Source organism: Cavia porcellus, unplaced genomic scaffold, assembly GCF_034190915.1.
Source record: "Cavia porcellus strain 051 isolate PalLab524CR breed Dunkin Hartley unplaced genomic scaffold, mCavPor4.1 scaffold_13, whole genome shotgun sequence".
NCBI lineage: Eukaryota > Metazoa > Chordata > Mammalia > Rodentia > Caviidae > Cavia > Cavia porcellus.
Genome location: NW_026947496.1, coordinates 2879855 through 2895048, shown reverse-complemented (window position 1 = coordinate 2895048; position 15194 = coordinate 2879855). Strand labels below are relative to the sequence as shown.

The window sequence follows — 15194 nt, the reverse complement described above, 5'->3', positions numbered from 1 at the left end:
TCCCAGATCCTGTTTTGATCCGGCCTGCAGATCAACAAATCCAGAACACCTGGAGGGGGAACGGGGATTAAATAAAAGACATAGGGGAGACAAAAGAGATGAAGGCAAGTTGATATAATCTAATCAAGCCTCCGGTTTATTCAGAAAATGATCACACCTTTTATAGGCTAAGGGCAGGAGCTGGGACAGGAAGAGGTTAAACAGATGAATACAGCAGGAGAGTATTATGGTTAATGTAGGCAGACGCAGTGCCCATAGAGAGAGGCATGGAGGCAGCAATGCCTGTCACTCGGCTCCGTACATCTCCTACCTTTTTATATTATTTAATTAAGAGTATGGCAGGCCCTGTGAGGACAGCGTCTGTCTTAGGTCAAGGACCTCATTGCATGAACCCAACCAGGCCTTACCTGTCATGAGCTTGCAGAACAGCAGTTGGTCCTGTGCCTGTCTTAGGTGGCCATTGGAATTAACATGCATGTCCTAGTTGCCCGTCTCTGACTGCCTGTCCATTGCTCCAGGGCAGTTAGGCCGCATGATCATATGGGACACTTGTGGGAATCCCTTCCCGGTAGGTTTGTTGATCTGCCATCTCCAGCTGATGATAGTGTACCTCAATGGGCTTTGCCATAAATGCGTCTATCCTGTTATTAATGAACATCATAATCCTCTGAAAAATACAAGGACTCACAGAAATGAGAAACAATAGGGCAGCTAGGGGACCCAAAAGGGGCATTAGGTAAGGGAAAAACTCCCCCCCCTCCAAATCGAGGAGAAGCGATTGACAGCCAATTGTTGGTGTCTCTGTATGAAGTCATTTTCCTGTGTCTTGGAGCATGCCTTGCATAACACTGGATGCAGTGTATTTGGCTGGTGTATGTTCCTCCAGACCAAGAAGAGCCTCTTCCGCAGTCATGGGGTTCTGTGCATGGCTGTCAGCAATTGTAGTCTGTTTGGCAGGGGTCGAAATTCACCATGGGTGTGGTGTGGCTCAAGAAAGCTTACTAAGCAGCATAAGGCTCCATGGAGATGTGTCACCTGTAAGAGAACACAGGGGATTGTGCCTCAGGAAATAACATTATTCCTGGGCATTACACGGGGTCTTTAAAGAACTGTCTATTTGCTTTATGAGGCATTTAGGTAGCCATCTAGCTTCTCTATCTTGTTGAGAGTAAACACACACTGAACCTCGTCCCCAGATAAGGACTGGATCAGGGCCATTCCACACATTGGTTAGTGGGTCTCTCCATAAAACAGACGCAAACCGTGTTTGAGTCTGAGTATGCCAAAACCAAGATGCTGCGGAGCAGCCTGAAGCATCCAGGGTCAGAAAATTTAAAATAAAAAGAGCATGTGAAAGGACATTTCTAGGGGACCCCTGGGTGGGGTACCATGTCTCCCTTTTTATTTTATCTATGGTGAATTTAAGGGAACGATGTGCACTTTCAACAATGCCTTGTCCCTGAGGATTATAAGGTATACCTGTGGTGTGGAGGATATTAAGGCTCTTGCAAAATTGAGCAAAGGAGGTACTGGTATAGCCAGGGCCATTATCGGTCTTGAGCTGTTGAGGACATCCCAGAACTGAGAAGGCTGACAGCATATGGGCTATAATGTGTTTAGCAGCTTCTCCAGTCTGGAGAGTGGCAAAAATGAAGCCACTATATGTGTCAATATTGGCATGTACATATTTTAGATTGCCAAACTCATTGAAATGGGTAACGTCCATTTGCCATAAGGCGTTAGGAATTAAACCTCTAGGGTTGACTCCTAGGTGTTGAACAGGTAAGTGGATAGCACAAGATGGACAATTTTTTACAATTTGTCTGGCTTGCTCATGGGTAATTTTGTAGAGGAGGCGGTGGGTGTGAGCATTGAGGTGGTGTAGCTGATGGGCCTATTGGGCCTTAGACACCGTGGAGTCCTGAGCCATAAAAACCTGTGCTCCTACAGCAACATCAGCCAAATGATTTCCTTGGGCAAGAGGCCCTGGGAGGTTGGAATGAGCTTGCAGATGACCGATAAAGAACTTATGATGGCGAAGCCGTATGAAGCATTGTAATTGTTTGAACAGATTTGCAGCTGGGGAAGCATGACATATGGTAGCAACAGTCTCTAATAATGGAACAGACTGAGCAAGGTAAGCACTGTCAGTATACAAATTAAATGGTCGGTCAGAGTAAGCAGCAAAGGCTGCAAGAATAGCTTCTAACTCTGCTAATTGTGCAGAGGAAGTGTTTGCCTGGAGGGTAGAAACATTGTCTTGGAATACATAAGCAGCCCTTCTGGAGGATGAGCCATCAGTGAATAACACCAGGGCACCTGGAAGGGGTTGCAAAGCTGTGACTTTAGGGAATATAAATGGGTGATGATTAGTGAAGTCAACTAGCTTATTTAGAGGGTAATGATTGTCAATAGTCCCTGAAAAGGAAGCTAAGGCAATAGGCCACACTTCCCCATACTCTGAAGTAGCCAATCTATTTGGTCTTTTGTAAAAGGTTGAATGACAATGTCTGGTTCTTTGCCAAAGTAACATTTTCCTTGCTTTCTACCCTAAATTAGGTCTGAGACAGCTTGGAAATAAGGCAGAAGTGTTCTTTTTGGGGAGACTGACAAATGGACCCACATGAGGGGAGCTTGTTGCCAGAACACTGCTGTGGGGCAAAGCTTTGTATTAAAAATGAGAAACTGGAAAGACTCATTGTAGTCCATAAAGGAAACAGTTTGTTGAGCAATAGCCTCTTCTACTTTACTGAGTGCTCTCCTGGCATCAGGTGTAAGCTCTCAGGGGGAAGTTGGGTCTATGTCTCCCCAAAACAGCACATAAAGGGGCTGTAAATCATGTCTAGTTAGTTTTAAAAATGGTATAAGCCAATTAATGTCTCCCAATAGTTTTTGGAAGTCGTGAAGTGTTCTGAGGCCATCAAGCCTCAGTTGGGGCCTTGAAGAGAGTATTTGAGTGCCATGTAATTGAAAACCCAAGTATGTATATGGATCAGTAAGCTGTACCTTATCAGGGGCTGTTTGAAGTCCAGCCTCTTGTAAGGCAACCTGTAAGTCCTGGTAGCACCTTAGGGTTTGGTTTTGATCATCTCCTGCCAAGAGGATATCGTCCATATAATGAATAATATAGATATGTGGCCAATGATCTCTCCCTGGCTGTATTGCAGTGGCTACAAAAGACTGGCATAGTGTGGGGGAATTAGCCATACCTTGTGGCTAAACTCGCCATTGAAATCTCTGTATAGGGGCTTTAAAATTAATTGATGGGAGACTGAAGGCAAAATGCTTTTGGTCCTTTGGATGTAAAGGAATAGAGAAAAAGCAATCTTTAAGATCTATGACAATTTTTTAAAATCCCAGGGGAATGGCACTGTGTGAGGGGAGGCCTGGCTGTAGGGGCCCCATTAAGGCCATTGTCTTATTTATCGCCCCAAGGTCTTGTAGCAGCCTCCATTTCCCTGACCTTTTCCGGATAACAAAGATAGGTGTGTTCCAAGGGGAATTACTAGGAACAATGTGGCCTGTATCTAATTGGTCCTGCACCAGCTGCTGTGCAACTGCAAGCTATTCAGAGGTAAGGCCACTGATCGACCCACACCGGCTCTTCTGATAGCCATGTAATTTGTTTAGCATGGATCACAGGAGCGTCAATGACCCCTAAGAAAAATGGCCTAACCCAACTTTAGCATTGTTAGGGATGGGAATGATGGGATCAGTAATGCCCATGTTATTTTTTCCTAAGCCCTGTTTTGGCAGGTAGCCCTTATGAAGCATTTGCATTGTGACAACATTATTAGGGCTCTCCCATAATCCCATTTGGGAGAGTAAGTCCCTACCCCATAAATTAAGAGGCAGACTCTCTATGACATAAGGTTGCAAGTGTCCCTGATTTCCTTCTTGGTCTCTCCAAACCGGTTGTTTGGAACTGTGGATTTTTTGAGTGTCCAATCCCTTGGAGGTGTTTTAAGGTTGTTTCTAAAGGCCAGGCAGTAGGCCACTCCTCCTTTTTGATAATGGAAACATCTGCGCCTGTATCAATGAGGCCTGAGAAACTTTTTCCATCTAATGATAGAGTCATGAGGGGCTTTTGTTTGGAGATACATTCAGCCCAATATACATCAGAAGCTCCAGGAAAGGAGTTCCCCCTCTAGGGAGTTATGGATTTGTTAGACATTTGAGCCAACGGCAATAGCAGCAATTGAGCAAGGCATTGCCCTGTCCTAAATGGTATGACACCAACAAGGGGAGAAACCATGACTTTTATTTCTCCTGTGTAATCACTATCTACTATCCCGGGCAGAACTTGTAATCCTTTAAGCGTAGTGCTACTATGTCCAATAATAAGTCTAAAAGTCCCGGGTGGAGGGGGCCCATAGATTCCTGAGGGTATGATCTGAACACCCATGTCAGGGGTTAATACTGTGCTGGAGGTGGAACAGATGTCCAACCCCGCAATCCCTGGGGTTGCCCTGAAGAGGTCTGAAATGGATCTTTTTTTGCTGGCACAAAACTTGGAGCCCCACGGGTTTGTCCAGAATTGGGGGACTGGGGCCGGCCCCACAACCCGATTCCCTGCAGTGAAACAGGGTTACCGTGAATATCTCTTTTGGATTTGCACTCATTAGCCCAGTGGTCTCCTCGCTTACATCTAGGACATAGCCCTGGTTTTTTTGTAGAGGACTGATTTTGATTTTTTTTTTTTTTTTCACTCACGAGCCATGTGGCCACTTTGGCCACATTTGAAACAAATGGCATCTTTTTTAGAACGAGAAAGGGGTTGTGTAACTATGCAACCTTGTTGTGTTGCAGCCATGGCTAGGCCTTGATAAACTGGCCCAATATCTGTACATAAGCGTATATAACCCGATAGGTCCTCTTTTTTTGAGTTGTGGTCGAATTGCAGCCTGACAATCTGAGGTTGCATTTTCATAAGCCAATTGTTTAACCAGGGCCGAGTTTGTTTTTGTGGAGCCAAAAAGATGCTCTGCCACCTGTAAGAGGCAATTGACAAAGTCCGAAAAGGGCTCCTCAGGCTTTTGTTTTATTTGGGTGAGAGATAAGTTAGGCTCGCTCGCCTCCTGAGGGGAGCCGTTTCCATGCTCTAATGGCTGCCATATTAATCTGGGCAATGAGGCCCGAATCGAACTGCATTTGGGTCTCTTTTGTGGCAAAATCTCCTGTTCCTGTAAGCATAGCGAGGGTCCAGGGGTTTGGCCATGTGGTGTTGTCTCTGGCTATGTCCTCGCATTGATCAAAAAATTCAGATCTCCATAATAGATAATTACCTCTGGAGAGGGTGGCTTTTGCTAAGTCTTTCCACTCATTAGGAATAATCCAACCCTGAGTCAAAGAATCTAGAACTGCAATGCTGTAAGTGGCAGTCGGGCCATATTGAGAGACTGCGGCCTTTAACTCTTTTAAGGCTGCCACGGTGAGAGGTGTGTGTATCCTAACAGCTTGTGGTTCAGTGCCCTCTTCAACATCCCATGGGGGAGTAAAGGCATCTGTAACAGGGAAAGCCATTTTAGGCTGGCTGCCAGAGGCAGGCACCATGTTAAGTGCACTACAAGGTGTGCTGGAGGCAGGCTCCATCTCAGGGACACTATAAAACTGTGTAGCTCGGAGGGCCTGCAATTGAATTGAAAGATTTTGGCATTCTTTTTCTAGCTGTATCTGTTTTAAAAGATCTGTTTTTCTTTGCTGTAATCCCACCAATGTGCTAGAAGGTTGAGAGCAGATGCTGAATGCATCATCACAGTCAGGGGACGGCCTAATAGTGACCAGTGCTGCAACAGGGTCAGGGTGATATGTAGAGGCTTGTTATGTTGGTTGTTCCCAGTTGACCACCTGAGAATCAGAAAGGCTGGGGTCTAAAAGTTTATATGAATCCCCATTGGCCATGGAGGCACAGGGAGTGGTGGGCTGCCATCCTGGGACCTGCTGATCATGTCAACAGGTGGAAGTGGTGGCAGATCACCATGTACGAGGACCTCTAACAGGCCATCATTCTCTGCATCTGAGAAATCAGAGGCTTCGGATTTTTCTGAGGATGGTTTTGAGGTAGATTTAATGGAGCCGCGCAGGGCAGCCTCACCTAGTGTAACTGTCTCCTCAACCTGAGGGTCTGCATGCTTCTGGGCAAGCAGCTGAGAGATTAAATTCCAATATGTAAAGGTGGTCACAGGAACCTTTTCTGGACTGAAAACTCTATAATAATCTTTTAAAGCATCTCTTACTCTATTCCACCTCTTGGTATCTATAGAACCCTCTAGGAGGAAACAAGGGCAAACCTTATGAATAAATTGAAAATACTGAAATAATTCTTTTGTTCCAACCCTTATCCCTCTTGTCTTTAATGCCTTTATAAGACCTCCCACAAACACTTCGTGTTCGTTCAATACTTGACCCATGTCCGGGAAGGGTAATGGGGTTGCCGTTCACTCACCGTGACTCGGGCAGGACGTTGGGTAGTCGTCTGCACAGGTCTCGGTACTTAATTTAATGTCCTGTTCCTTTAAGCTTTAATCCTTGATTCAGTTTACTCACTCCTCGGCCGAGGTCTCTGGTTCAATTTGCTTTCACTTTCAGTTTAAGCCGGCTGTCTCTCGAACGGCTCCCTCCGTGCCAGGAGCTCTCACGCTGAGCACCACTTGATCCAGCCTGCAGATCAACAAATCCAGAACTCCTGGAGGGGGAACAGGGATTAAATAAAAGACGTAGGGGAGACAAAAGAGATGAAGGCAAGTTGATGTAATCCAATCAAGCCTCCAGTTTATTCAGAAAATCATCACACCTTTTACAGGCTAACAGCGAGAGCTGGGACAGGAAGAGGTTAAACAGATGAATACAACAAGGTCATCATCACATCCGGATACATGACATAAGCAGGAGAGAATTATGGTTAATGTAGGCAGACACAGTGCCCATAGAGAGAGGCATGGAGGCAGCAATGCCTGTCACTCGGCTCCCTACACTGTTTGGTCTGTTTGAGGTCAGTGAGAGGAAAAGACACATGCATATAGATGTGAACAAATAGGCCACTTACTTCTTGTAATGGACACAGTACTTGAGAGACCTGAATAAAATATGCTAATGACACATATAGCCCAACAGAGGCTTCAATTATCACTTGCTTAGAAGTCTCTCTATTACAGTCCAGTGGACTACTGGGGGAAACTCAGATTCATGAATAGTGGATCAGAATGATTAAGGTTGCCTTGGAAACGTAGAGAGACCCAAAGAAAAAGTGTGAGAAAACAAAGGTTCAATGATATTAGAAGTTTGTACTTTAATGATTAAAGGATTCTTTTTTATTAGTTTAGGTTTATATTTTGAACATATGTTAGGATTGTCTCTTAATGCAGACAGTCTGAACAAAAGGTAATTCTGGCCATTTTCCCTCTGTTCACCTTACATGGCTAGTTGTCAAATACTGTAAATAATCAATATTTCCTCCACATTTTATTTTCCCTCTACAGTGTAAGCTAGTCATACATGGGTGCTGAAAAACATTAAATAGTTATTTCCCAATATATCATGGTCAAAAATTCTTCAGTACATAAAGATATGCACCAAAAGCTTAAGATAATTTGACATTGAATCTCTATCTGTAAAACAAGAGGGAAAATTGGGCATCACTTTTAATCCCTACTCATTTCTTATATCCTCTCAAGATGACCTGTGTAGTGACCTCCTCCAGAGTATGTCACCTCTATTGGGGAGTAACCAGAAGATAGTTAGGGTCTGACTACACACAAACCTGGGTTGAAATTTTTTTGTTTTTGTTTTTCATTTTGAAATATTTCACTGCAGTCTCATTTTGAGGGTTTATGCTGAAATTGCTGTAATTTTAATGAGCTTTCCTTGTGTTGTGTCTTTTCTCTGACAACTTTTAGTATTCTGTTTTTATATTATATGTCTGGGATCTTAATCATAAAATGTCACAATGAAAATTTAAGTTGGTTGAGGCTGTTTGGTGTCTTATATGCCTCACTGATCTGTACATCTAATTCTATCTGTATGTGTGGGAAATTTTCTTTATTACATTTGTGAATAGTTAACCAATATCATTTGTGTTAATTTCTGAATCATCACTGATGCCTATTTGTCTTATATTGTTTCCCTTGGCATCATCTTCAATCTGTGGAATTGTCATTTCATACTGCCTTGTTATTTTTAAAAGTTCTACCATTTTGTGATTGCTAGTTACAATTCTATCCTCTGCTTCATTTAAACAGTCTGAAATTCTATCCTCAGCTTCATTTAAACAGTTTTTCAGCTTTCAATAGAATTTTTTGTCCTTGGATATATTTTTAAATTTGTTTCATGCATTCTACTTCTTTTCTGTATCATTCATTCAAGATTTCCATCATCTCATGCTCCTTTACATTTTTATCTATGTCTTCTCTACTTTTGCTTAGCAGCTCTTTTATTAATGTTGTCATTTCTGCCTTTACATAAGAAATTATTTCTAATTTGATTTCCCCTATAGTCTTGTTCATTTGTTTCTTTACTTCCCTTGCTATGTTTTCAGAGATTTCAGGTGTATGACTTTTAAAGTCTCCTATTTCATTGTCTCCTGTTGTTGCTTCTGATGGAGTGATGATTGAGATTGCATTATGCTTTTTTGTTTTGTCATTTTCAATTTTGGGCTAATATTTAGTCTTTCAATCCCACTAGCCTCAACTAATTGTAGTGTATAACTTAGGGTTCTACTGTGTGGTTGATGTTTACCCAGTTGTTGGGTACCACAATGAATTAGAGGGCAAGTCACCTGAATACCTCCTGCAGAGCCTGTTGAGTGAGCCCTATAGTGTTCCTAGGCTGACTAGCTTGAGTATTTATGTAAGTGAACCCTAGGTTCTCACTGTTAGTATGGTTGTTCTAGGCCACTAGATCTCCCTGTCTATACAGGGTTTGTCTCACCTGGGATCCTACAGTGTCACTGGGTGTCTCATAAGTCCCTTTAATTTTCTCCAGGTTGTGGGAGGGCTTATTGGAACACTGTTCAACCTCCTTGTTCTCTCCATGGAGCAAGTACTCACCCGCACTCTTGCAAAGCTTGCCAAGTTCCTATAGCTGGAGGGAACTTCACTACCGCTCCTGTTTACTCTCTGAAGATATCTATTTTAAGGAAACTAACCACACTGATGAAAGCCTGCTGAGATCCTCTGTGTGTCTGAGGTTTTACTGAGTCTCCTATCAACCCAGAAAGGTTAATCCATTGCACCCCAAGATTTTTGGAAGGGATGGGTAGCCAGTGATCTACAGCAATACTATGGACAGGAGGTAGAGGGATAACCTAGGGGAAGAGAGAAAGGCAGAATGGCCTTCCTTCCAAGGTGGAAGTCTGAGGTCCAAGGCTGGGGAGGGAGGGCATTGAAGTAACTTGCTGTCTGAAGAGGAAGTGTGGGGCCTGAGGGTTAGACGGGCAAGCATGGAAGCAGTCTGCCCTGTGAGGTGGAGGTCCAGAGTCTGAGGGTTTAGAGGGTGGGCACAGATGGGGCCTGTTCTCTTTTATGGATTTCCGGGGTCCAAGTTTGGGAGGCCTGACAGATAGTTTTACAGGAAACAGTATCAATCAATATAAAATTCTCAATTGTAGCAATATATTCTGGGGAATTTTCAATTTAATGAGGGAAAGAAATTTTTTACACACTGATTTCTCATATTTTGACAATGCAAAATATTCAGTTTTTATTTTTTGAGAAGATATGTTTCATAATACTACACCTGCATATAATTGAAATTATGTAAAATTAAAAGAATCTGTCCAACGCATGTGTCATTATGATTCATCTCAGAACAGCAAAAAGGGCTATGGGCTTATTTGTGCCTATCATGAGATACTTGGGCTTTTAGGATCTTTAGTAAACTGTCCACTTTATATATATATATATATCCCTGAGTAGGCAGTGACACAAGTGGTGAAAAGTATCAATGAAATCTTTTCCCTCAGCTACTGCAGGGATGGGAGTTCAGTCCAGTCAGCATAGTGTACATAATCTGTGACTTGAAGGCCAGCTTAGTCACCAAAGAGACAAGCAATATATTACTCATATCAATAGTAATTTTCATCTTTGTTCAATCAATTATTCAATTAAAATATAAAAAACATGGAAATGTAAAACTTTTTCCAATATACTGTTTTAATGTATCTCACACAGGGGATCATAAATCTGTTAATCAGCTAACAGCTAACATTTAAAGCAGAGCCCATCTGTTGTTTTCCTGCCTTGCATGGGATCACAGGTTGTGTGAGCTCCTGCAGGAGTATAGAAATGGACATCCAGAAAATTGCTAGTGGAAAATAGTTATGGATGTCATCAGAGAGAGGAGCATCTAGCTTGTAGTATGTTATTTAAGGGAAATTTACATAATCTTCTCCTGGGTGAATGCTTTGCATTTTTGATATTTCATTATTCATATTGCATTGTTTTGAATTGAGTCTATTCTTTACATGGTTCATGTAAAATAAAAACCCTCATAGGTGGTGAGAAAGGCACTAGGTGCTTGCACAGGACTGACTCTGACAGTCAGGCATCTGTTACTCCACACTGGAGTATTTCCTCCCTGTTCTCCATGAGGAGCAGCCTCTTCATTTGTGTTCCCTGGAGTTGCAGCTATTGGAAGTAACACCTCTAAAAGATGGGCATAGGAGCAAGTGCTGTGTTGGTCACCATGCCATGGGTAGAATGGGGTGGTGCCTCACACAGTGCTGCACAGCACAAGAGAAGACAGTGAGGCTCTGTGAGCTCAAAAAACCCCTGCAAGCTGGAGGTCCCAGAAATTCCAGATGCGAAGAACCATCCTGACATTGTGAAGATTTCAGGTGATTCCAGAAGTGAAGGACACAATCTGGGGTGAGTTTACACCTTGATCTGCAGGAATTTTATTGGAATTAAAATGCATTGGGTGATTTTAATTTCTGCTTGCTTGTTTTGTTACATTTAGTGTTTGACCCTTAACAAATATTGTTTTAAAATATATATTTCAAATACATATATATATGAATATATATGCTGTTTTAAAATATATATGAAAATCTATTATGGTATGAACAGGAACAAGTGGTAGGGAAATTAGAAAAGGAATTGGACTAATACACAACAAATTAGTGTGTTCTAGGATTTGATTCTAAGTAATGCAGAAACTTTTGAAAATTAAGAATTAATTTATTCTTTGCAGTGCAATGCGTTTTGAGTTTGAGATAAATTTTTTCAATGACAATCACAAAAAATACAATTTAACAATACCTAGTACATGAAAGGTGAAATCTATAATTTGTTGTGTTATTATTTATGTAATGCTGAATCTTTATTTTGATGATGTGTTATTTCTGAGAAATTCAGAAAGCAGTTTATTGTACTTTTGTTTAAATCACGCTTCTACAGTGTACAAGCACCTTAAAAGAGTGATTCAGTGAAGGTATGATAAATTGTTTGTGGGAATTAATTAAAATGGAGCAAGTTTTAACTTGCAAATATCAAACAATGAGGTATAATGTTATACATGTTATAGAATATGAAGCATTTTAGAAATGGTCACCTTGTGTTTTATGTGTTGCATCATCTAGTGATTCTAAACATCGGTGCTATGGAAACTTCAGTCTCCTCTGGGGAGCCTGGGCTGGTGGAGCCTGAAATCATATTGTGACTGTTCTTTCTCTTTCTTGATTCTATACAACTGATAAGGGTACAGCAGGTGGAATCTGTCCAAAACTTAAGCATGGGAATCCTATAATGCTTTGAGAGAAACACTTCTTGCAGGCACCCTTGTGTGAATTTATCTCAGGGAAGATGTGCGATTATCACCCATAAAGAGACAGTCCAGGTCACTTCCTGTTCTGTGCAAGTGAGTCAGCTCTCTGAGCAGCATAGCTCCTGAGACCCCATGTCATTGAGATTGCACTGCTGTCTTTGACTCTGTCTCTGTGGAGTAGCAGACTGGAAAGTGCAACACTCAGGCTAAATGTTATTCTTGCAAAGCAAATGGATGTCCCTCTGCTTCCCAATGCTGAGGGGACCCTGAAAAACTGGAAACCAAAAAACCATCAGGAGCTACCCACCTGCCTGGTCATGATCTCCAGGCCTTCTAGAAGATAGTGCATTTTCTCCCACATCAACTAAGCTTTCTTCATGAAACTCGGGCATTTTGGGGAGGCAAACTGCTTGGGCAGAGGTTGCTCAGGGGATCATCCCAGAAGTGTATCAACTAGATCACCAGGATGATCATGTCCTTCTCCTGAGCATCAGGTTTGAGCATTCCATAACAGGAGCAAGATACAGACACATCAATTACAAATGACCTTTGTTCAGAGAGGCTGACTTAAAAACTCATGGGAGGATCCTGTGTGTGTGTGTGTGTGTGTGTGTGTGTGTGTGTGTGTGTGTGTGTAAACATTTTCTGTAGGTCATAGATGTTCTTGAAGATTATGTTAAGCCATTGGCCTAAATATTACTACAAGAAAATTAACAACAACAAAAAAAAACATGTAACTAGCTATTTAGAAGAAATACTTTTTGATAGCGTTTCTAATTGATAACAAATTTTCAATGTTATATTTATTCTAGAATTCCATGATTTCAATAAAATCTTGTTAACACTACATCTATGGCAGAAAATCAGTAGAGTAAGATTATAATAGGCAAGAATAGATCATGAATAAATTATTGGGGTTTGACACATTTTCTTTGTTATCATCAGAGTAGAGGCCAAAGTCACAATCTGAGCAGGTATCATGATATCAAAATGTACAGTCACAATGGGGTGACTTTCAGTAGAATCAGGGCAAGGCTTGAACAAGAGAATTGAAAGAATGGGCATTGCAGTAGCAGAAGCAGAAGTGGAGAAATGCAGGTACCATACAGAAGATGTGCCATAGCAGGTTCAGGACTGGAACCGCCACCACTCAGGAGCCATGGTAACCTGCACTGAGTAAACAGCACCTGCATTTCTCACATAAAATCCTAGGTTTTGGGTGTTGGTTGAGGTAAGGTCATCTGCATTTCCAGCTTACAAATCTTTATTCAGCATTGGATTTTCCTTGCGGTTTCCAGGTACAGTGTGATTGTTCTCACTGCTCCCTATCCTGCTGCTCTGCAATGTGGCTCCTGTCACCACAGACCACAGCACCCCTTAGAGCTTACAGCCTGTAAAGTCAGACACTGGCTCCTAGATGCTGGTTGTGCTGAGCAGCAACTCACTTTTATTTTCTTGGTATACTTTTGTCAAGGGTAGTGGTTATAAGAGGCTGTATGAAACCTTTTCAATTACTTACAATAGAAGTCTCTGTCCAGGAAGTACAGGGTTATCTGGAATCAATGAAAAATTCAGTGCATTGGGTTTGGGAGTAAAAAGAGTCATCTATCCACTGTATGTGGTTACATCTAATACATATGTAATTGATTCCAATAGAAGGCTCCAAAATGTCTGAAAATACAGTTAGGAAATTACCTTTTCAATCTAGTTTTCCCATTTGTTCCAGAATGTAATTTTTCCCCCAACTAGCTTTTCTGGCCTCCCATACTCTTACTTTGCCACACTTTTGTTTTCTCAGCCTTCATATAACTTAAAATGTGGAACACAGAGAAGAAAAACAACAAGGTTGCATAAGTACCTGTGTTAAGAAACACTTACCTCTAGCATTTCACTAAAGGTCATGATGCATATATATCTATTTTTATCTATTTAACCTCTTGTTTCTCCAGTGTCCAAACTGATATAATTTCCTTAGACAGATATAAAAATCATACTTTTCTTTAAGTAAGCTCTTATTATGTGTACATCCAACTTGCCAATTCATCATCAATTAACAATATGTTTTTATTATAAAAACTTTAAATCACAAAACAGACAAAACACTTAATGAAATCCTAAGGAACAGATTGAGATTAAACACACCAATAGATTACAGGGGCTAGTAATAAGTAAATTTTGTGAAAGTTGATAAATAGGGGCTGGGGATTTAGCTCAGTGGCATAAGCGCCTGTCTTGCAAGCAGGCAATCATGAGTTCGATCCCTGGTACCGATAAAAAAAAAAAAAAATGAAGAAAGAAAGTTGAGAAATACTTTTAGGAAAATTTTGAGTAAAACTTAGGACAATTCAAAAATGCCAAAAGTGATGACAGGGATGCATAAAAGAAATGTGTGATGTGACTATATCACATACATGGTACAGTTCTCCATGAAATCTCTTTGTGTCCACAGCCCTAACCTGTCATCTACCGTAACATTCATATTGTAGGAGACAAAGCATACTGCTAAAACTGACTTTACCTGGAAACAAGTTCACTAATACTCTACATCTTGCACTATCCCTTACAGTGGAAATCTTGGATTACTGTCTCCTTGTGTTTTATGGTCTCAGAAAATTTAAATTTATTTCCATCTTTGAACTTAAATCGAAATTAAATTGATTTAGTTTGATTCTGTCTGATCTACCCAGTTCTCCTCTGAGCTGTTTTCATGTTTTGGGCATCTGTGGTGCACTCCATGAGGAATGCCCATGGACTATCTCCACAGGCTAGAGGAAGAAACCAGAATGCTCCCTTAGACCCAAATAACAGTGGTGGATGTCAGGAATATGCATTTTAAAAAACAAGCTGAAGTAAGGATATTTTAAAATGTCCACATTTTTTGACAACCAAAGTTATTATGAACCTTCTTTCCTCAGTATTTCCCTTTTTATTTGCTTCGTTTTCTTTAAACATGTCAATCAATATTACTTTAAATCTGAGAAAGTTTTCATTTTCAAATTGTACTCTTTATCCAGAATTTTCAGTACAACTCTTTTGCGAAGAGATAGAAAGAGTTGTACTTACAAAATCCTGTTTCAGTTCTAGATTGAGGACATGGATATAATGAGACACAGTGACTGTGTGCTGAAGCAGATGTGGCATGGTACTCCAGTGGCTTGTTCTGCTAATACATTTAGACTGGGCCATCACATTCTTCTACAGAAGCAGGCTTCACATCAGCAGCAGCATTAAAAGTGACACTGGTTAAACTGAGACAATCGCCACTGAAATTATCAATTTTCCAGGTTTGTCAAGAGTCCACACTTGAGAAGCCTTGCCTCTCCTGAACGCTGTCCTGATCCTGTTCTCCTGGGAGGAAAAAAGAACCTTACACTGTGACATTTATATGGACAATGAACAGAGACAGAGTTTGAAAAGGGAGACACTTCCTGCTT

At 41.3% G+C, this 15194-nt stretch overlaps 1 pseudogene; it reads right to left on the bottom strand.

Moving 5' to 3' along the window:
- Nucleotides 1–9825: 9825 nt before the first annotated feature.
- Nucleotides 9826–14988, bottom strand: LOC134478585 (prolactin-like; annotated as a pseudogene).
- Between the last annotated feature and the right edge of the window lie 206 nt (nt 14989–15194).